Source organism: Chlorocebus sabaeus, chromosome 9 (assembly GCF_047675955.1).
Source record: "Chlorocebus sabaeus isolate Y175 chromosome 9, mChlSab1.0.hap1, whole genome shotgun sequence".
Lineage (NCBI taxonomy): Eukaryota > Metazoa > Chordata > Mammalia > Primates > Cercopithecidae > Chlorocebus > Chlorocebus sabaeus.
The window spans coordinates 52746283-52768042 of NC_132912.1; the positions used below are offsets into that span (position 1 = coordinate 52746283).

The window sequence follows — 21760 nt, forward strand, 5'->3', positions numbered from 1 at the left end:
CTTGGACTAGTGTCACCCTTGCTATTGATCTGTTTAGACAAGGGTAATGATCTCAAAACAATTCCCTAATCTTCATTTCTCCTTTAAAAGCCTTTGTCTTCTGTTACCTCCCTGATTATGCACATTACCATGGCACACATATTCCTAGTGCCAGGCACTGTTCCTGAATAAATACTGTTTTCTTTTAGAGAGAAAACAGTATTGTTGTTTTCTGTTGTTCAGGTTGACATAAATGGTGTCCAGACGTAGGACCTGGAGTAGGACCACTATTGGAAGAAATCAGCCATTCTTGGAACTGGTGTGCAGTCCTCACTTGAGCCCTTGGAGCTCTCTGTTTCTGTGCTTGCCTTTTCTGTCCTGGAGGGTCTTCTCTCAGGCTGAGCCTCCTACTTTTGGGTAGAAGCTCTTGACTTCATTCGGCATCTGATTTGGATAAGTCAAAGACCTTACATGCCTCCTGAAATAACAATGTTTTGTCTTTTCCGGTAAATTCTTTCTGGTATAATGACAAGTGTTCTTCTGATTTGAGCACCCTTGTTTCTACATAATTTACATTTGTTTGTGAGGCATGTCTTTTCTGGCAAATTCACTTTTAGTTCTGCATGCCTAATTAAATATTTGTTTGATCTGCACACCTGGGTTAAAATCCCTGTGAACAACGATTTTGGTTTGGTTCCGTGTGTCATATTCATAGGGAACCTAAAAAGCCCACATAGCCAAAGCAAGACTAAGGAAAAAGAACAAATCTGGAGGCATCGCATTATCCAACTTCAAACTATACACATGGCTATAGTCACCAAAATAGCATGGTACTGGTATAAAAGTAGACACATAGACCAATGGAACAGAATAGAGAATCCAGAAATAAACACGAATACTTACATACAGCCATCTGATCTTTGACAAAGCAAACGAAAGCATAAAGTGGGGAAAGGACAACCTATTCAACAAATGGTGCTAGGATAACTGGCAAGCCACCATGTGGAAGAATAAAACTGGATCCTCATCTCTCACCTTATACAAAAATCAACTCAAGATGAGTCAAAGACTTAAATCTAAGACCTGAAACTGTAAAAATTCTAGCAGATAACATCAGAAAAACCCTTCTAGGTACTGGTTTAGGCAAAGACTTCATGACCAAGAACCCAAAAGCAAATGCAACAAAAACAAAAATATTCATGGCAGGTAAATTGATGAAAAAATTTTTGCATGTAATTGACTTGGTAATAATCAGAATAAAATTATGTATAGGTCTTCATAAAGATTGAGCTCTGGTAATAAAAATACAGTAATACTAAACTAAAAAATTGGTCTCCTATGTTAGAATACCAAAGTTTTCTTGAAATATTGATTTGCTATTAGTAACATTGCAAGAGGTTGTGATTTTTAATTCTGACTTCTGTTTTCTTTAACAGCCATCTTCTAAACTGCAGTCAGTTTCTATTTCTGGCACATTTTTTCCTGAGATCCATTTAATTTCCCCAGTTTCAGGTAAGGAATGTAATCTTTTTCATGAAGAATGGTAATTTTATTTATTAAGGTAGGGTCTTCCTCAGATTCTTATTTCAGAAGTTCAGTTTCTGCTGCGTCCCACTGCACATGGTTTGCAGGCCATACACCATAGCCTGCAGCGCTCCTACTCTCTTCCTTCGAAAAGTTGCAGCTTTTTGGTTGGCTGAGGTGATAACTCTCTTCTCCAACTTTTTCATCAGCTGCTCTAACATTTTTCCTCCAGTTCTAACTCGGTTTTTATGGCCTGGCACTATAATGTTTATCTTGAAGGCCAAGAAAAGCAATGTTTTCCTCCAATATAACTAGATTACGTATTCTTGGCTTTTCTTGATATGTATGAATTGTTCCATGCTACCAAGAAACTTCACGCGTTTTTACTTTACCTAAGAGCTCTGTATTCCTCTGCTCAAGGTACTAGTCTTCTTGTTTATACTCTTCTATGAGTGTACACTCATAACCCTTGGATATATTATTTTATCTCTAATTGAATTTCAGGACCCTTTCATCAGGTTCAGTTTCCAGACTGAACGGGCTTCCCATGAGAAGAAGCAATTACATTGCAGGAGATTTCTTTTTTTACCTTTTGGTAACTGACCTAAAAGACAAACAATTTATATATTTTTATTTTACCAAGATAATTTTCTGTGTTGTCTTTATTAAATTTTCGATCACTTAAGAAAACTGAGCTTTGAACAGGTTAAGGTTTTAAAATCTTTGTAACTTTCTGTATTGCTTTTGAAGTTTCCTGATAATCACTCGAGTTAAATGAATGACTATTATTTAACAGTGACCAATGATTCTATTTTGATCTAGGGCTTTGAATCTCTTGACATTTTTGGTGGGCTTCTCTTAGATCAAAATTCTAAATTAAGTCTTTTTGAACTGCAATTAACTTTGAGATTTTCCAGTTGGGCCCCTGGAGAATATCAAAGAAGATATCTTTTAATTTATAGAGATATTAAATGATTAGGCTTATTTGGTAAATTATATGACAAGGATTGTCAAATGAGAAGTGAGGCTACATCTTCTTTTAGTCACATTTGTGGGTAGGCTATTGATAGGAATGTTCTAAAAATTATATAACAAAATCTAATATACTATCAGTCATAATTTGGGTTGTTATGTTAAAACTTCTTTAAAGTTTTACTTGTATGGCTATGTTACTGATGTGAATATTCTAAACATTATATGAAATTTATAAGTCTGATACTTGTGATATGATGCTATCAGTCATGATTATGGTTGATATCTTAAATTCCTGCAGGTAATGGAAACAACTAAATTTTCTTGTCGATTGTGAACTTTTATCAGATTTTTAACCACGGCTATTCTAAGTTTTTTGGATTCTACTCAAAAAGCATTTGCACTCAGTTGTTGTCCAAGTTCTTGTTATCTGTCTGTAGCTAGACCACATCCCGAATTATTCTATGTTCCTCCAATCCAACCTTCTTCCATGGAATTACTATGAATGGAAAACTGCTCTGTTCCAAAAGCCCTATAAGCTGAAACTAGATGAATTTTAAGAAACCAACCTTGTGCCTGATGTATGGGCCACATAAAAAGTTTACCAAACCATCTGATGCCATGACCAGAGACAAACTGCAAATCAGGATGAGAAGTTGACCTTTGCATACTGTAGACAGCTTTTTTTCAAGACATTGGCAAAGACTCCATAGTATAATGAGACTCTTACACTCCTTAAGGCTACCTTGCTCACTTGGCAAGATAATGGAGTAATTGAAATTTCACAGTTAGTACCTTTTGCTTGTAACTTGCCAGAACCTGACCTAAGAGATCTTTTGGTATACATTGGTTAAATAAGCAAATGTCTGTACTATTGCTGATACTACATGCCATACCTGGATAAATTCCGCTGGGAAAGTCAATACCAATATACACAAAGTAAGAAAACAGGCCACATGGTTAAAACAGATCTCACCTAATTCCTTAGGATCATTTGATTCATTCGATGGGTTACTGATGTGGTTTGGCTGTGTCCCTACCCAAATCTCATCTTGAATTGTAGTTCCCACAATTCCCACTTGTTATGGGAAGGACCCGGTGGGAGATAATTGAATCATGGGGGCGGTCTCCCCCATGCTGTTTTTGTGGTAGTGAAGAAGTCTTAGGAGATCTGATGGTTTTATAAGGGGTTTCTCCTTTGGTTTGGCTCTCATTCTGTCTTGCCTACCACCATGTAAGATGTCTCTTGCTCTTCCAGCATCATTGTGAGACCTCCCCAGCCAAGTGAAACTATGAGTCAATTAAACCTCCTTCCTTCATAACTTACCCAGGCTCAAGTATGTCTATGTTAGGAGCATGAGAACAAACTAATACAGTTGTCTTTAAGTCTAGGTTCATGGATCAAAACTATTATGCAAACCATATTTTCCATTTTTAAACTTTTTATATGCTACTTGCTAAATTTTTGCGGAAGTACAACTTGTAACCATAATGCTAGCCCATCATTTTGAGATAATAGCAAGACTGTGGAACCCACAAAATTGAACTTAATAATGGACTCAAGATAGACTTAACCTGAGAGTCACTCCTTTCAAACATCCTTGAAAGGTCAAATGTGACTAAAAGGGTTTGACACTTACTCCTAGTTACCAGTTGCCCCCTCCAAAATGGATCAAGACATGCAACCAGGACAGGCCCATCCCATTATCCAGGGACAGTCAAAACCTGATTACAGAATGATTGATTTGCGAGGCATTTGCAGAAAGATCTTGATCAAAAGGTAGAAACCGTGAAAGTTGTCAGAATCAAAATAGAATTAACATGTTAAAAAACAACAACAAAAAAAAATCCTGGCAAGCTGAATTGGGGAAGTTTATGAAGAGAAGATTCACAAACTTGTATACCTGATAACAAAAACTACCACAAATCTGTAAAAACTACAACCTTGTACAAAGACCATTGCAAACTTACACAAAAAATACTTCTGCCAGGACATCTGCCCAGCAACCGCCCATGCAACCTCACATTGGGGTCATCTCTATTATTATTGACCTTAGTAGCCAAGAAGAATTAACTCAAATAATTATGTAATCCTCCTCACATCTCCTGTCAAATCTACCTTTCCTGAATATGCATGTAGTTTCCTATGGCATGCGCACTCCCACTGTGATGCCCATTCTCAGATGAACATCATTTTCTTGTAAAGAGCCCTTGTCTGTCTGTTATTTAGGTTGACACAAAGGAATTTCTGTCAGGCTGCTTTGAGGATTCAGGGAAATACTGTGCGTAAGGCACTTGGCACAATATCTGATGTAAGTGCTCAATAAGCGTTACCTTTCCTTAGAAAGGGGCTGCTCAGTTCCTAAGACACTCCTGGAAAGTATAACCCAGTGAAAATCGAATTTCCTGAGACCATCCACACAATGCTGATGAGTGGGAATGTGGGGATGACAGGCCCAGCCCTTCCTATGTACTCATGGAAAGGAGGAAAATGACCAAGAAGCCTCTTGGGGGAAGAGAAGTCATCCTGGGATTAGCACATGGCCCTGGAATTAGATGTCAGTGAACATATTATCACCAGATCAAATGAATGTATCAAAGGGCCACCTGGGAAGATCAAGGAGGATGCAAAAAATCCAACTGCACCCCAGGCACTCAGTGGGGAAGAGCACACCCCCTCCCCAGCACCCAGGGCACAGTGTCTGCCTGGACTGTGCGCTTCCTCAGGCCACTCCACCATCACAGAGGTCCTCTGATGCCTATTGCCAAATAATAGGAGATTTTTAAAAAATGCTATAGCCCTTCCACGAACCAACTGCTCTACACATGTGATTTTGCATAGTTAGGTGCAACTGTGGCTGACCATCTGTAATATGAAAATCCACACCCAAAATGCTTCAAAATCTGAAACTTTTTGAGCACCAACATGGTGTTCAAAAGAAATGCTCAGAGAATTTTAGATTTCAAATTTTAGGGTTAGGGATGCTGAAACATAAGCATAATGCACACATTCCAAAACGGGAAAGGCAGTATTGCATGGGAAATACGTGATTCAGAGGCACCGAGGAGACAACTTACCAATGATAGTGCTTTCGTTTGAAGATAGATCTGCAAATAACTTCGTCTTGTTTCTTTAGAGTCTAAAAGCCATTTCCATGAATAACCACATGGTAGGATCTGCAAGGACAACATTCAAAAGTCTGAGTGAGGAAGAGTGGAGGGCTGCTTCCCCTCTGACCTCCCTGATCCTGGAGATCCTCCCCCAAAACTGAATTTGCAGAGGCTCCTGTAAGGAAGGAGCAGTGTTTGACCAACATCTATGTGTCCACTGGGTCAAATCTTCATCTGGTGTCACTGAGGGTCCAGGAGGAGGCAGCTGGGCCTTGAGCACAATCAAGGACTCTCTCCCTACCATCCCTGAACCAACATGCTAAGGAAAGGCCTTGGTCCCTGCACAGGGCAGGCTCAAAGTGCTATTCCTGCCCTGAAATCTGTGGTGCTCCCTCAGGCCCCAGGGGTACTGGCCATGCACTCAGCCAGGCCCTCCCTGATGTAAGGTGTAAGCGGAGCCATAATGCTGCCTGAAGACACCATGTCTCATGACTCAGCTGGGTGCCCAGGCCTAGATGCCTCCTTCAGGGCTGCTGAACACTCGGGGTCTCTCCTCCCTGTCTTTCTGTGTGCCTGTGGCAGGGAGGACACCCACAGGGGCAGGGGCAGGGCCAGGACTGCTCAGGGGAATCTATCACAGAGGCCCAGTTTTAGCTGCTATTCCAGAGATCTACAGGTGATTCCTCACCTCCTGCTCTTCCTGACCCAGCAAGGACCACAGGGCACCCACCCTGAGGTTCAGGAAGTGTGTCCTTCCACCATTGTGACTCCCACCCTGAGACAAATACCACAGGGGACACAGGACAGGTGGGGCTGGCCCCAGGAGCCAGCTGGGGTTCCCGCAGGTCTGAAGCTGCCAAGGGCATTGGCCTCCACGCCTGCCTCCTGGCCCAGGCCCCGCTCTTTCCAATCCCTGTGGATGCCTGGGGTGCCCCTGGTCCATGCACCCAAGGAAAGCTTCCTGTGAACCCTGCTTCCTGCCTTCCTGCAGCGTCACACCTTCAAGGCGGGCTGTGGGTGAAGCTGGCCTGCCAACATGCTTTCTGAGGCTTTCAAGTACTTTCAAAAATGGGGGCCCACAGTTAAAAGCCTGAACATTTCCCCTAAATATCTAGATTTCTAGCTTTCTTGGAAAATGGGAAATGCAGGCCTCAGTGGGTTTGTGTTTCTCCATGTCAGCTCCTGGCTGGGACCTAGGGAACCATGCTTCTCAGATGAGGAGCTCTGAGGCCTGCCTCACTCCAAAGACCCGCACACTGACTGCTGACATCAGCCAGCTAGGCCTGGCCTGCTCTTCCTGCTCAAGGTGCCAGCCCAGCCCTTGTGGGCACCCACTTGATGGATACTATGCTGTCCTCGGAAGACTCTGGGCCTGGTGGGGGCACTGAGGCTGTGAGAGAGCAAGAAAGGCCAGCTTGGTGCCCTGTGCTGAGCAAGCAGACGTGGCCCTGCCTCAGGGCAAGTATCGGGTCCTCTCCCACCACTAAGACCGACAGCAGCTGCTTCCAAATCTGATGCCATCAGGTAGCATTTTCAATATCTTCCTCGCTCAGATGTCCAAAGGGCCCTGACCAGCCAGACCTCGGCTCGGTGTGTGCCCGGGAGGGAGCAACTGGGCCCCTTGGTCAGCCCCTTGGTCAGCCTGTGCCCCTTGGTCAGCCCAACTCAGCCACCCTGAGCAGGACTGAGGGCTGCCCCAAAGCTTCAGTCGGGGTGGTTGCAAATTACATTCTAGGCTATATTAGGGCTATGTATTCTATGTATTGCAAACATTTTTTTTTGCAAGGTGGATGGATGAAAAGAGAGAGAGAGGGAGAGATAAAGGAACATGGGCGAACATTCAGTGTAAAATCCCAGTAGTGGACAGAGGTGTATTTGTGTTCATTGCACAATCCTTTCCACTCACCTATAGGTTTGAAAATTTCAACAATAAAGGGTGGAAGAAAACCAAAGAACTAAAGAAGAAAATTATACGTGGACATAGACAACCAGAAGTCATGATACAACCTGGGTGACAAGTGACTGATGAGAGGCACAGACCAAGCCCTTGGCTGCAGGGAGTCAGAGGGGCTGGTCATCAGGGAAGGCTTCCAGGAGGAGGTGCCCTATGAGCAGGGCTGCAAAGGAAGGTGGACTCGGCCCTTCAAGGTGAGGCAGGGCTTGCAGACTGCCTATGTTCTACCTGGTCCCACCTCTGCACAGGGCGTCCAGGATAGGGAGTGGCTGCTGGACGGCCTGGGGGTCCTGCTAAGAGCCTCAGATACTTGCCAGGCTTGGAAGGGAGGTGCCTGCCAAAACCCTCCAGCTATGTGTGGGGGATGGGCTCAGGAATGGCCTGGAGCAGTGAGGCCAGCAGAGGCCTCTCCCAGGCTGGATATGAGGCCCAGGGCTAAATGGGGGTAGGGAGTCTGGGCTGCGTGCCTCCCTCCCTGGACTCCTTCCTGGGTTCCCTGGAGCCCTCCTGGCTTCTCGGCGGCAGCCTGCTGACAGGCTCATTCTGCTGCATTTGGGTTTTAGGCTCCTGCTTTGGCCCTTCCCTCCTGTGACTGTCACCCTCCATGTTTGCCCAACTTGGCCAACAGCTGACAGTTCGGGGCTGTGACTGCCAGGCCACATGGGCAGAGGCAGAGGGCCGAGTTGGTGGGCAGAGGGCACCTGTCACCTCAACTCAGCTGCCTCCAGGGAGGAGTGACGACTCACATCCTCACCTGGGGTTGACAGGGCTGCTCAGACGCCACAGCCTGTGCATGTCCAGGGGACATCATCAGAGGAGCACAGCTGTCACACTGGCTACATGGCTGAGCAGCTTTAAATCAGGAGCAGCAGAGAGACCCTGAGGGGGAAGGGAGCTCTCTACTCCACCCCCACCCTCAACTCTGCATCAAGGAGAGGCGAGTAGGGGCCACAGCCCAGGACCAATCATGGAAGTGTCAGCCCAGCTCCTGTTTCTGGGTCCCACCAGCTCCCAGCCCTGTACCAGTCCTCGCACAGCCCAGTGGCTTGGGACTCACGACAGGCCTGACAGCATCCTTTCTGTTCATGGGAGGCACCTCTGGAGCTCGCTGACATTGGACAACTTGCTCCTGGTCGTGTGCCCATGGAGAGCAGAACGCAGACATGGACTGTGTGTCTGTCCCCACAGCCTACTGCCAGGGCACCCTGCAGTTAGGAACCGGGAGGCCAGAGCCCAGCTGCTGCTCTGGGGCCAGCAGCACCCAGCCTCGTGCTGTCCCCATGGATGGAGGACAACCAAGGCTCCCTTCCTCTCCAGCAGCTGCAGTTGCGTAAATGCCGGCCATGCAGAGTTCCAGCACTCACAGGCGGAGGTCAGGACAGACAGGGGTCATCACAGAGGACCACACGAGGCTGTCACCACCCATGCCAGGACTCACCCTTGCCACATTTCAGACAGTAGGGACAGATGCTGGGATTTATCCTGTGGAATTGAAGTGAGCCGAGAGTGTTTGTGTGGACGCCTTTGTTGAGCTATGAAGGTTTCCTTCTGCTCCCAAGGTGCTGTGGCATGTTGACGCCCCCACTTCTTGTTCTTCATCCCCTGAGATAACCTCTTGGTTCCTGTTTCCCCTTTTGTTGATGTGGTAAATTTCACAACTATTTCACCTTCTGCACCTGCCTGGCCTTCCTGGGAGGAGCCATGGCTGCACCTGGCCTGTGGTCTGGGTTACCTGCTGCTCCATGCCATTTGCTGGTGTTTCCCTGAGAGTTTCTCACACATGTCTTTTCTTGCTTTAGAGTTAAACTTATTGTTGTGAGGTAACAACACACTAACTGTGCACAGGTACTCATACCCCCACCCCCGCATATTCTCCCCATGCCAATGGACACTCACATTCACACCCATGTGGGCTATACATCCACACCCATCCACCCATGCACACTGTACCACAAACACACTCAACCCACCCCGTACCAAACACATCACACCACACACCACACACCCAAAGCACACACACCCACACACCACACGCACACATAAATAGCAAACACACGTACACCAAAAATACTAAAGACACATCACACATCCCATACACACAACACACACATCACACATCATACACACACCACACACTCCCCACTCCCCTAACACACACCCAGCACACCCCACACACACAACGTAAACAGCAAACACGTATACACCAAAAATACCAAGCACACACCTACACATCCCATACCATACACACACAGCCACGGCACATACACCCACCACCCACTGAATGCACACACAAAGTATACACACATGCCATCACACCATTTCCTTCCCCTCATGCCACATGCACAAGATATACCCATGTAGACACCCATGTATGACACACACAACACATCCAAACACTCTAGTCCTATTGTACATACCCCCACCACAGACACACATAAATAGTAAACACACATACACCACAAACAGCAAACACACAGCACACATCCCAGGCACACACCACACACACAAGCAGTACACTCCCGACTCCTCCACACAACAAACTCACACACTAGACACCACGCACCAGGTACCCTTCCCACACACTTCCACAGCACCCCAACTTACGCCACACACTCCTCACATACACCACACGCACATACATACATGCCCCGTACACACACTCACACCCCCACACACATACAACACATACCTCCTCAGCTCCCACACCACATACACCCACAACACAACACACACAGATGCGTCACTCATGCATACCCCCCACATACTATACTCACAGCCCACATACACACCCCACACACAGATCACACACACATTTACACAACACACAGACCACATATTACCCTCCCCTGCAGACTTCACACACATCAAGCTTCCCACAGCACACCTTCCCACACACACTACACACACTGCACCCACACGAACTACATACACACACCAAACACACTCACACCACATACACACACCACGATCACACACTCCCCACACACATCGTCCCCAACACATACCAAACAAACGCACACTGCATACATGCACACACTCAACGCACACCACCGTTTGGCTACCACAGGGCCTCCGCAGCCCTCACCTCCTACACACACAGAGGAAGGCTCCACCAACATAGCTTCAAGACAGGTCTTTGATGTGAGCTGGAACACATGAGTAGGAGTGGGACAGGGCAGGGAGAGTGAGCTTCCGGTCACAGAAGCCAGGCCCCTAGCCCCTCACCTCCACCCACTCACAGTATCAACAGTTGCTTCTCAGGGCCTTGAAGCCATTCTCCACTGCAAACACATGGTCAGGGCTGTCTGCAATTGCTGTTATCTACAGAAAGCAGAGCTGGATCCCCAGCCCAGGGGTGAGGATGCAGCAGACCCCTGGCCCAGGGGACAGTGTCCCGCCCCCATGCTTTGGGGGCAGCAGAATGCCAGGCTCTGAGAGCCACAGCCTTCTCCAACCAGCAGCCCACTCTCAGGGAGTGCCCGGGGAGCTCTTCCGCCCTCCCCTCTGGTGTGGTGGGATTTATACGACATGCTGTCATTTCTGCAGTAGTCATGGGTTGGCCCAACTCACTTGAGGCAGATTAGATGACCCTTCTTAGGGTGGCCCTCGGAAAGCCACCTGAGACGCCCTTCCCTACTCTAACCCTAACCTGACCACAAGGCTCCATATTGGTACCTGGTTAAGCTGTTTGGAATTACCAGGTCTTTCCTATAATCAGCCACACCCAGGGTGTAAATGGTGGCCCCCAGGTTCCAAGTCCTTTCAGCTTAAGGGAAAGAAGGCATTCAGAATTAATTACCAAAATACAAGGAGCAAAATGCTGATAAATACGAACTGAACTCACTTCTTTGAGAGTGTCCAAAAATGGATGTTTCATCATTGTTCCATCGGTCATAGCAATAATCATGCTGGAAACCTTGTCTGCAGGAGAAGCAAGGAGTGGCCTGCTCAGCAAAGGCCCTAGAAGTGACCTCCAAAAGCTCTGGTGTTGGGAGAAAAGCTGAGTGTTGGGAGAGAAGCTGAGGCAGGGCTTGCATGTCTGCTAGACTTGCTGGCTCCTTGCTTCTAGCACTCCCATTATCTCAAGCAGCTATATGTTTCTCATTCACTTGATACACCGTTTCCTTTCAACCCCTGCATCCTCACCCCCTGTTTCTTTGTTTGAGCACCAGTAAATAGCATGGACTCCCAGAGCCCGGGGCCTTTGCAGCCTCCACACTCGTGATGGCCCCCTGATCCCACTTTCTCTCTCAAACTGTCTTTTTCTCATTCCTTTGACTCCGCCAGACTTCATCACTCCCATGATCTGGTGCTGGGTTTGATCACCCCAATACTCCAGGACCCCTGTGGGCCGCCAGGCCCACAGCACTGATCACTCCAGGGCATGGCCAGGTGCCCCCGCCTCATCCTCCAAGGGAGAGGCTGCCAAGAGCCAAGCACCTGCTATCCAGAGACCCCTAGAGTGAGGAAGGTCTCAGCCCAGCACCCATTTAAAAAGGAGGAGCTGAGAGGGGCAGACCCTTTCTCAACAGGCTGCCTGTACTCTCACCCACTAGCAGCAGCACCACCTCTGCCTCAGGGCAGCTCCAGCCAGGACTCCATGAGCACAGGCCTGTGGCACAGGCAGGGGGAGGAGCAGCCGGGCTCTCCTGTGGGCAGAGCCTGTGGGCAGCCCTGCCGGCATCTGTGGGCCCAGGAATACAGGAATCCAGATCAGTGGCACCTGGGCAGGGGACTCCACGGCCACCTCAATGCCTTTCCCCACCAACCCTGCCTTTTCCTGACAAGAGCTGCAGCCACACAGTGGGGAGGGGAGTCGGCGGCTGTGGACAGCCTTCTGCATCATCTGAGACACATTCAGGGAATGCAAGTCACTCAGAGGGGAAACGAGGAAGGGAGGAGGAAGATTAAGGTGTGTGCAAGGGGGCAAACCCCTTGGCTCTTCCCTTTTCCTTTTCACACAGCCCAGCTGGAGGGCAAGCACCTCAGGGTTATGAGCACCAGGGGTGCACACGCAGGATCCCACACAGTTCTCAGAACTCCATGGGGCGGGGGCTTACTATGCTCACGGCACCAGGGAGGGACCTGGAGCTCAGAGCAGGTGAGCAACTTGCTCCAAGAGGCAGGACAGGTGTGGCCTTGCAGAATCTGCACACAGAGCTCTCTGAGGCTCTCGCCCAGCTCTGTTTCCCCAGGTGCTTACATGTGGAGTTGAAATTTTCCATCTGCCGAATTGCCTGCAAGAAAATGAAGAAATAGCGAACCTGGACAGTGAAATATCGAACCTGGACACGGATACTCTAAGACCTTGTAAACTAGAATTGATTCTTGGAGCTCAAGGGGTGTATACATTTCTAAATCCTGCCTGCATGGATGTGTGTCCTTCAGGCACCATTTTCTGAAGTTGGTCGAGACCCTCTTTTATTTTCTTCCTGAAAAAAACTCCAAAAAGGTGGTTGACATGGAAACACATGGACTGTTAAAAATTAGCTCCCTGGCCGGGCACGGTGGCTCATGCCTGTAATCCCAGCACTTTGGGAGGCCGAGGCGGGCGGATCACGAGGTCAGGAGATCAAGACCATCCTGGCTAACATGGTGAAACCCCGTCTCTACTAAAAATACAAAAAATCAGCTGGGTGTGGTGGCGGGCACCTGTAATCCCAGCTACTCAGGAGACTGAGGCAGGAGAATGGCATGAGCCTGAGAGGCGGAGCTTGCAGTGAGCCAAGATCGCGCCACTATACTCCAGCCTGGGTGACACAGTGAGACTCCGTTTCAAAATAAAATAAAATAAAAAACTCCCAAGCTCTCTGGGAGCCACTGTTCACCGTGCAAGGCCTCCTGGATGGAGAAGGGGCCAAGCAAGGGCTCTGTCCTGCTCATTCCTCATTGTGATGTTGACCATAGATTTCAGGACTTCTAATCTCATCCCAGTTCTAGAGAATGCAGGCCTGAGAAATGTCACCAGGGCCCCGCTTAGACTATCTTTAGTGACAGTGGGAGCTTCCCATGGATGAGCAACTGTAAGTCAGGAACTGCAATGGGGCTGACATTCCTAACCCTAACCCTAACCCTAACCCTAACGGGGGATGGGCAACTGAGAGTTAGCGCCTGACAATAGGATTGACATTCCTAACTCTAACCTTAACCATAACCCTGAACCAGGGATGGGCAACTGAGGGCAACTGACAATGGGGCTGACATTCATAACTCTAACTCTAACCCAAACCCTAACCCTACCCTGAACCAGAGATGGTCAACTGAGAGTCAGCCACTGACAATGGGGTTGACATTCCTAACTCTAACTCTAACTCTAACTCTAACCCTAACCCTAATCCTAACCCTAACCCTAACCCTAACCCTAGCCCTGAACCAGGGATGGGCAACTGAGAGTCAGCCACTGACAATGGGGTTGACATTCCAAACTCTCACTCTTACTCTAATCCAAACCCTAACCCAAGGAGGACTCTCTTGGGTTGGGCACTCCATCCTTTAACAGGTAGGGCTGCATTTGGGAAAAGTCATCCTGCTAAGCCCCCAGTCCTGCACCCAGACCAGACAGCCCCAGACCCCAGACCCTGACTCAGTTTCCTCCTCTCTCTTTACCCTGCTACAGGAAATACCAAATCTACTAACTTAGACTGCCTGGCCTCCTTGACTTTCTGTGCCCCTGAAACAAGAAGACCAAAGGCTGGAGAGGCAGCCCTGACGGCTATGCATGCAGGGGCCGAACACTGATCTGCAGGCTGGCTAGGGGATGTGCCCTGTCAGCTGCTGTTAAAACAGACAGAATGGGCTGGGGCAGCCAGGACTGGCTTTGGTGGCAGGCCTGGGACGGGCCAGGGACTTAGGGTCAGGCTAATCCAATGTGACAGGCTGAGCCTGCACAGCAAGGCTGGACAGAGCATGGACCCCGAAGGATGGCTTCCCACTCCGGGCAGAGTCCCTGCCATGGCCAGAGCTCTGAGAGCCCTGCCCTGCCCAGCCCAGGAGGGGAGGAGGCCAGGCCCATCCCTACCCAGAAGAGGCCATGCCCTGGCCTTCCTCTGGCCATGCCCAAACCCCGCTCCCCATCTGGGTCATCTGCCACAGTCCTCCCCAATAGACTTGCTTTTTACCACCTCACACCCACTCCAGTCTCTCTGCCAAACCCACAGCGCAGGACACACAGATTCAAGCCTCCCCCCAGCTCAAGATGTGGCAGCCCACCCTGTATTCCCTCGAAGCTGCAAGTGGGGTCCAGGCCCCCATCCAGTCCTCAGTGTCCTCACCTCTCCTGTGCTTCACCTTATCTGGGCCAAGTTCTGGGCATGTGCATTGGAAGTGCCCTCACCTCCCACCAAACAGGAAGTCTGCAGTGCACCCTGCTGGGCCTGGGCACCTTGCTAGGCCACCTCAAGCCACCTTAGCTTTCTCCTCCTACCTCTCTCCAGTTTCCCAGCCTGGCCTGGAGCTCAGAACCCCACTCAGGGACTCCCCTGTCTGGTCCTGCCAGCATCCCTGCACTAAAGGCCCAGGAATCTCACCACCGGCTCTGATCCTGTCTCCCTCCCGCACTGGCCAGGGCAGGGGGAACAGGCACAGAGCAGCAGCCCGCACAGGTGTGTGTTCACAGGATGCCCCCACCCCTCCGCCAGCCCCTGCACCCCGGGAATCCTCACAGCCACCTCCCAGAGAAGGAGGCAGGGCAGAGAGAGGGCAGGGGAGCGTGAAGTGGGGGAAGCTGAGAACTTCTGGAGCACAGGGGCCTGCAGGTAACCTTGCAGCCATGGGTAGAAGGATGCAGGGGAGCCGGGGCTAAGGTCAGGGTGGGTACTGTGAGTTGCCCTGTCCGGCCTGCCCTGTATGCTGGCAGACTCCCAACCAAGGTCTCCGGGGATCCCTCAGCTCCCTGGAGCCCCCTCTGGCTCAGCTCATCAGGCCTCCCTTTGGGGCTCAAAGCAGCACTCACTTGTCTGAGGTGAGCAGCAAGACGGTGTCACAGTCCATGGAGTAGGTGACAAAGGACATCCGCATATTTGGTCTGAGACGGAATCAAGCGCTGGTGAAAAGCCGGAGGCACCGGCTCAGAAGCCGGGGCGAGTGATGCCAATTCCCCACCTCCCACTCCAACTCTGTTATGAATTCCCTGTTATGATTGACAGGAGGCTTGACACGGTGACTTTGTGACCTGCTGCTCTTCCCAATATCCTGCATGTTAACAACGCCAGGGGGAGGCACAGGACCTTTGGTGGGGCTACAAGAGGAAGCTTCCATTTCCCTTATAACAGCCCTCATGGTGTCCCTTAGAACTCCCAGACCCTGCCGTTTGTTCACTGGAAGAGTTAGCCCAGGTGACTTAGGTGAGGACATTGCTGTGGGTGAGGAAGTCAAGGACTGGGAGGTCAGAGTGTTGGCAGTGAGAGGTCATTTGTGTGACACTGAAGTCTCCTAGGGGATAGCCGATCTGGAAGGAGATGGAAACTGCAGTGTTGCCAGAGTCCTTGTGAATGAGGGACATTCTGGTTCTTTACTGCTGTGCACCAGACCCCCCTCATTTAGGGACACAGAACAGGCCCATTTTGTTACGCTCACAGGTTCTGATGATCAGGCACTCAGGGCAGAGTAGGGAGGGCTTCCTCATGTCTGGGGCCCCAGATGGGAAGGCTTGAGCAGCCCGACAAGACTTGAAGGATTGGGCACTGGAATTATCTGGAGGCTGCTCTACTCACAAGTGTGGCTCCTGGGCAGGAGGGCTCAAAAGCTGGGCTCAGCTGGAACTGTGAATGGAGACCCTGCATGGAGCCTCTCCGTGTGACCTGGGCTTCTTCCCAGCATGGCAGCTTCAGGATGCTTGGGCTTTTACAGGTGGCCCAGAGTTCCAAGAGTGAGTATTTCCAGTGAGCAAGGCAATAATTGTAGAGCCTTTTATGATATCACTTTGGAAGTCACACAGCGTCACTTCCACTGTACTCTATTGGTCCAAGCAGTCACAGCTGCCCAGAGTCAGTGGGAGGAACACAGGCCCCCTCTCTAGGGCAGGAGTGTGGACGAGTTCACATCCCAGTGGAAAACTGCTATATGACCAATGCTTTGAATGGCAGAGACGTTACAGTGTGTGGAAAAATGTGGACACTGATGATGGGATTCAAGTCGGACTCAGAAAAGTTAGACTGTGATAGTTAGAAACACCTTAATTTTATTTTCTTCATTTTTGTATGCAGAAGTGATATATGATTTAAAATTCTTCTTCAATAAGTCTAAAATAGATCTTTCAACATATTTAACACAAAAATTACAAGTGACAGCCAGGCAGGGTGGCTCATGCCTATAATCTCAGCACTTGGGAGGCTGAGGCCAGCAGATGACTTGAGGTCAGGATTTTGAGAGCTGCCTGGCCAGCATGGCGAAACCCATCTCTACTAAAAATACAAAAATTAGCCAGGCGTGATGGTGCACATCTGTAATCTCAACTACTCATGTGGCTGAGGCAGAAGAATCACTTGAATCTGGAAGGCGGAGGCTGTAGATTGCGAGATTGCATCATTGCATTCCAGCCTGAGTGAGACTCTTCCTCAAAAAAAAAAAAAAAAAAATTACAAGTGATAAAAAGCTCTGGGTTAGGGGACTTTGGGGGGTTTTGTCTTGCTTTGGAGTGGTGTTTAAAATAACAGATTATTTTAAATAAGTGGTATTTTAGAATGGGTAAAGTTGGTGTAATTCCTCCGAAAGCATATTAGGTTTTCTTGCTTCATATCCTTCATGACTCTTCGTAGTGCCATATTTTAGATTTTTTATTTCTAATTATTTTTTGATGTCTAATCAATAGACAAAAGTATTGTCTTAATTTGCAGTTTCCTAATTACTAAAGGATTGTTCATCTGTTCACATGATTTTGGGTGATTCATGTTCCCTCCTTTGCGAAGTGCCTACTCATGCCTGTGTGTCCATTCTTGATTTGGGTGTTTGTCTTTTGCCTATTGATTCATTCACATTCTTTAAATTCTGAATACTAATCCTTTATCAATTGTTGCAAATATCTTCTTGCATGGTGTGGCTTGTTTTTTCACTCTATTTGTTGTCTCTTAGTAAAGCAAAAGCTGTTCGTTGTAATCCAGTTGTTTGTCATTTTCTTTTTCTTTTGTTTTTTTTTTGTTGGTGGTGGTGGTGGTGGGTTGCTTGTTTGTTTGTTTGCTTGTTTTGTTTTGAGACAGAGTCTCACTCTGCTGCCCAGGCTGGAGTGCAGTGGTGTGATCTCAGCTTACTACAACCTCTGCCTCCCAGGTTCAAGCAATTCTCTGCCTCAGACTCCCAAGTAACTGGAATTACAGGTGCCCGCCACCACGCCCAGCTAATTTTTGTATTTTTAGTAGAGATGGGGTTTACCATCTTGGCCAGGCTTGTCTTGAACTCCTGACCTCGTGATCAACCCGCCTTGGCCTCCCAAAGTGCTTGTCATTTTCTTAAACTTTAATATTTGCTCTATTTTGAATCTTAAGAATTTCTTCCCTGTTACAAGTGAAATACATTTTATTTTACAAGTTTTAAAGATTTGTCTTTCACATTGAAATCTTGATTCTACCTAGAATTAATTTATAAGTGTGATTTGTGCCAGATATTTGATTTCATTTTTTGCCATGTAGATAACAAATTGTCCCAGCAATTCCATTTTTTCCCATTGATCTTGTCACTACTTGTGTTTCAAATTCCATATATATTTGAATCTGTTTTTATTAATTTATTTTGAGATGGAGTCTCTCTCTGTTGCCCAGGCTGTGTAGTGCAGTGGCACCATCTCAGCTCACTGCAACCTCTGCCTCCCAGGTTCAAGCAATTATAATGCCTCAGTCTCCCGGGTAGCTGGGATTATAGGCACTAGGATGTGCAGTGTTCCCTTGGGAACCTGGGATGGATACGTGGGAGAATGATATATACACACGAGAAATATAGTTTGTGCTTTTCAAATGATTAAATGGGGAGAGGGAAGGGGGTAACCAGAAGATAACCTAGACTCATCTGACACATACACACAGTTCTTCATATACACACTGTGCCTGGCTAATTTTTGTATTTTTAGTACAGACTAGGTTTCTCCATGTTGGCCAGGCTGCCAATCTCTTTATCTATTGGCTTGTATTGACAGCATCCATACCACACTATCTTAATAACTATGTGGGGGAAGACTGTATTACCATCCATCACTGTCCCTTTCCATTTAAAGGAAGGACTGTGCTCCCTGCCATGTTCGTGGCAGGTTTTGATTGACCAGTGGAAAGTTAACAGAAGTAATGTGTGCCATTTCTGGACAGAAAATGTTTAAGAGTCTAGGTATGACTCAGGTGGCCCCAACAGCCTGGTGCCTGAGCAACTAGGATGTGCAGCGTTCCCTTGCGAACCTGGTGTGGATACTTGGGAGAATGACATATACCCATGAGAAATATAGTTTGTGCCTTTCAGATGATTAAATGGAGAGAGGGAAGGGGGTAACCAGAAGATAACTTAGACTCATCTGACAATACACAAAGTTCTACAGCAATTCTTCACACAATACGGTCAATCATCCACCGTTTTTACTTCTGGTAATTGTTGGCTATTTGCTCTTTGACATAAATTTTAGAATCAGCTCATCAAGTCTCCTCTCTCCCAAAAACTTCTTAATGTTTGATTATAATAACATTAAATGTATGGATTCATTTGGAAGAGTTGTCCTATCAGTGAATATGACACATGGCACATGTCTGTTTACACAGGTCTTTTCCAATGCCTTTCATATAAATTCCCCTACAAAGATCTTGACCTCATTGGTCCAGTGCATTCCCAAAATATGCTACATTTTACTACTATTGTAAATGATAATTTAAAAGTTTTTAAACTGTGTACCATATACAGAAATGTACTTACATGTTTATATATTGACCCACCTGGCTAAACTGTCTTCTATTAATTCATCTGTAGATTCATTTTGATTTCTTGTAAAATACAATTTTTTTAAAAAAAAGAATAAGCATTATGCTGACTAGTTCTCCAATCCAGTGTTGACTAGTGATGGAGGCATTCTTGATTTTAAAGAGAATGTTTCTAACATCACAATTAACAATGATATTCATTGAAAGCTTTTGGTAGAAATTCTTTTATCAGATTAGAAAGTTCCTCTACTAATCTTGGTTTGCTACAAGTCACAAACAAGTGTTTTTTCTGGTATTTTGTGATGAACATGTGTTTCTGTCCAGTAATCTAAATTTAGTATGTTTAGATACATTAATGCATGCAAAACCAATTTTAAAATGTTATAAATAAACCTCACTTGGCCATGATATTTTAAAGCATGCCAGATAGAGTTTACTCATAATTTAGAACTTTTTGTTTATTTATGATCATGAGAGAGATGGGTCCATACTTTCCGATTTCTGTGCTGTCCTTATCTGTTTTTGGTATTAGGTCATAGGAGACTCATAAAATGCACCTGGAGGTTTGCTCTTTCTCCTAGGAAAGACTTTGAACATGATAAATATAATCTGCTCTTTGAATATCTGGTTTGATATCATCCTTGTGTTTTCTTTTGGGAAGACTTTTAAATGATATACTTTAATAGTTCCTGGATGTTATGAATTCGGTCTCCCCCAAAATGTGTATGTTGAAGCCCTAACCAGTTGATGTGACTGTATTAGGACATAGGGGCCTTAAGGAGGTAATTAAGGTTAAATGAGGTCATAAGAGTAAGGCCTTAATCAAATAGGACTGATGTACTTACAAGAAGAGAAAGAGACACCAGAGCTTTCTCTTCAAGCATGCACAGAACAAAGGTCATGTGAAAACTCCATGAGAAGGTCTCTATTTGCAAGCCAAGAAGAGGAGTCTCATCAGAGACCAATCCTGGTGGCACCTTGACCATACTTTCAGCCTCCAGGATTGGTAGCAAATAAATTTTTATTGTTTAAGCCCCCCAGCCTGTGGTATTTTCTTATGACACCCAGAGCAGACTAACAGTTATTTATTTTATTGTTATTATTATTATTTTTGAGACGGAGACTCACTTTGTCGCCCAGGTTGGAGTGCAGTGGCATGATGCTGGCTCACTACAACCTCTGCTTCCCAGGCTCAAGAGATTCTCCTGCCTCAGACCCCAGAATAGCTGAGATTACAGGGGCGCACCACCAGGCCTGGTTAATTTTTGTATTTTTAGTAGAGACAGGGTTTCACCATGTTGCCCAGGCTGGTCTTGAACTCCTGACCTCAAGTGATAAGCCCACCTTGGATCCCAAAGTCCTGGGATTACAGCCATGAGCCATCATGCCCAGCCCTAACACTTATTTAGTGTTTCTATTTCTGCCAATTCATATGACATATTTTTCTAGGAATTTGAACATTTATTAGTATGCCTTGTTATAAGATTGTTCAGAATGTTTAATTCTTATATTTCTGCTCTATCTGTAGTTACATCTTTTTAATTCCTATTATTGCTTAGTTGTGCCTTCTCTTTCTCTAGGCATTCTAAGCAGGGAGGATATTGTCCCTAAAGGAGTGAAAATTAGCCTTGGGTGGGTCTTACTCTTCTAAAATATAAAGCATAGATATGTATACAGTACATAAAGGGCAATCGAGTATATATGTGGAATCAAAATTTCTTGGGGGTTAGTGGGGAGAGGTTATTAAGAAACATAAAGCCTAAAACATTTCCCAGGGTCGGGAGATTACAATGAAAAACAAAAAAGGATAGGAAGCACTGTCTTGTTTTCTGATCAATTTCACTGGAGTATTGTCTATGTTAGCAAAGCTTTCAAATAACCTTTAGCTTTGTTATTACTCTCTATTGTATTTTTGTTTTCTATTTATAGTTATTTACTTAATATCCTCTACCTTTCACTTTCTTTGGGTTCATTTTGCTACTCTTTTTCTCATATTTTCATTTGGATTATTAGCTCTTTATTTTCACCCCTCTTTGCTGCAAAAAAAACTTAATAGGTCTCAAATTTCCCTCTAAGTTTCTCTTTCACTGAATCTCATAAGTTTTCATATGTGATATTTTATTATCAGTTGATTTTAATATTTTAATTTCAGTGTTGATTTCTACTTTGATATATTCAATTTTCAACTTCCAATTTTATGTGGTTTTAAAAAATTCTTTTTGTCATTGATTTCCAACCTAATCGCATTATCATCAGAGAACATGGTCTGTATGACACTATTTCTTTGAATTTTATTGAGATTTGTTTCAATACATGATTTGGGGGAGGATTCTTT

General features: G+C 46.4%; 1 pseudogene; it reads right to left on the minus strand.

Moving 5' to 3' along the window:
* Window positions 1–15817, minus strand: part of LOC103215853 (anthrax toxin receptor-like) — a 36987-nt pseudogene extending 21170 nt beyond the window's left edge.
* Window positions 15818–21760: the final 5943 nt, after the last annotated feature.